The sequence below is a fragment of the Palaemon carinicauda genome, chromosome 16, assembly GCF_036898095.1.
Source record: "Palaemon carinicauda isolate YSFRI2023 chromosome 16, ASM3689809v2, whole genome shotgun sequence".
Taxonomy (NCBI): Eukaryota; Metazoa; Arthropoda; class Malacostraca; order Decapoda; family Palaemonidae; genus Palaemon; species Palaemon carinicauda.
In genome coordinates this window covers 103,679,249-103,681,748 of record NC_090740.1, presented here as the reverse complement: position 1 = coordinate 103,681,748, position 2,500 = coordinate 103,679,249, and positions in this window count along the sequence as shown.

The following is a 2,500-nucleotide window of genomic DNA, read 5'->3' as shown; positions in this document are numbered from 1 at the left end:
CTATAAAATTGAGAGAGAGAGAGAGAGAGAGAGAGAGAGAGAGAGAGAGAGAGAGAGAGAGAGAAATGGACTTATATTTGATCGTGAGAATATCGTAAAATTTATCTTATCTTTATTATTATTCATCAATGTTAGATTAAATTTTGCCTTGTCTCATTTTCTGTTATTTAACCTATGGATTTCTTCGATTTTGAAGTATTCCTCTCCGGCCAATCGTAGAATTAAACTTTGAAAAATAGTAAATGTTTCTTGAATACTACTTCCTGATATTTTCCTTTATCTCATCACTTACAGAAAATTATTATTTATGTTTTCCTACTCATATGAGTATTATTACTAACAGTATATTTAATATTGAATTATTTTCATCATTTCTCAGATAGGATTTCTTATGATAAAATAGTATTTTCATGTCATCTTTGGCAACAGAGCTCGCTTTTTTTATATCAGAATTATATCTATCAAGCATCTTACGGTTATCCAGTGTGTGATTTTATTTCTTTTAGCAGAACAAAAAAAAAAAAAAAAGGCATTGCCGCCGATGCCGTTTGTTACAATTAAAGAATAAAAGAATGCTTAATTTGAAATCATAAAAGCAAAGATGTCCTTATAAAATCTAGACAGTTTCCAGAAAATATACTTTTTAAATCAATCTAAAAACACTGCCAGCATAGTACGATACATTCTGCCCAAGAATTTTGGTGAGAATGAACCTCTCATCCTAAGTAGGATTTTTGCAAGGTCAATTAATAGTTTCAAGTGTTAATAGACCAAAATCAGAAACACCCACTTTATTGGATGACAAAAAAGAAAAAAATAATTTCTTATTCTCAGTTTTGTTTCCCTATTTCAAAGAGGAAAATGAGTTGAAATAAATATTTTACATTTGGTGTACAATAGAAGTGCATCCAAAGCAAAATCCTCTGAAATAAGCTTAGCATCATTCTGAAAATCCGTTTGGTTTGGTCTTCATGGAGACTTTTCTCAGATGGACGTCCGTGGTAAGGGAAAGACAAAGGGATCAAACGTTATGGAAGTGAATCTGGCAGCATCCACTGAGGAATCCCGGTGGTCCTATTACTTTCCGTAGGAAATCTTTTATGTATAGAATTTTTGAAGAGTGTTAGTCACTATAAAAGATAAAAATATTTTGTGGTTGAAACTATTTTTTGCTTTAAAAAAATGAGAACAAGTTATTTTAGAACATTCATAAAATGCTTGTGTTCAGGAAAGAACAGAGGTAGGCTAATGTGTTTTTAAGAAGAATTAAATTATATTTCTTATGAAAAATTGGTTCACTTCTCTGAAAATGCATTTGAAAATAATTAAATTGAAAAGAGTTAGGAGTTATCTTTAATATAATTCAAATAATTCTACATTATATTTAAGTTGCTTGGTATACACTCGTTATAATATCTATTTGAAAATATGGTACCAAAAAAGACTCAACATGGCTCCACGCAGGAAAAAAAAAAGAGAAGTAGGATTGATGCAAATAGATTTTGAAATAAGCTCCCAAGTAAACATTAATTTATACTTTTTATAGCAATAACATCAATCTTACTATAGTCAAGTAATACAACAGGTATTGTCACATAGTAGAAATTTAAAAATAATTTCCAAAATGGAAACTAAGGTAAATGTTGTCATGGAGAACGAAGCCGTCAGAAGGCATTCAATGCATCATGGTATAATCTGGTTTTCAAATATAAATTCTTGGAGGAGGCAGAAAAGCCTATCCATTAGGATCCCTGGGGAAGCAATCGAAAACCTATAACAGTAGTGGGAATGCACACCTCGTCAGAAAGATCAGACCAGCAGTAGAACAAGTTAGTCAGTAACGATACGTGGCAATATAATCCCTGAAATTGAGGTCTAGAATTACTTGTAATTCTAATTATTATTATTATCATAACTTGCTAAACTACAACCTTAGTAGGAAAAGGGATTAACCGGTGATGAAGTGTGGGACAGAGGTAGATGGAGAAGGCTGGCCAGAAACATCGACCTCGCATAGAAGTGGGAAAGGATGCAGACAAAGAAGAATTCTTTGTGGTAATTCATTAGGTAGACACTTCCTTACAGTTTAAATTTGCAAACAGGTAATTGATAAAAGCCAGTTAATAATGCAACGTTTATAATTTAGAAACTTTAGTTTTAGATGAGTCAAAGAAAATCATTTCCAATTGACAACGCCGACCTCGCATAGAAGTGGGAAAGGATGCAGACAAAGAAGAATTCTTTGTGGTAATTCATTAGGTAGACACTTCCTTACAGTTTAAATTTGCAAACAGGTAATTGATAAAAGCCAGTTAATAATGCAACGTTTATAATTTAGAAACTTTAGTTTTAGATGAGTCAAAGAAAATCATTTCCAATTGACAACGCCGACTGATGACAATTATCATCAAAGCAATACATCAATGCTGACATGACTTTGCTACATAAAAGTTATAGTTTCATTTTAATCATTTGGATGATTCTTGAATTGGATTCCTCG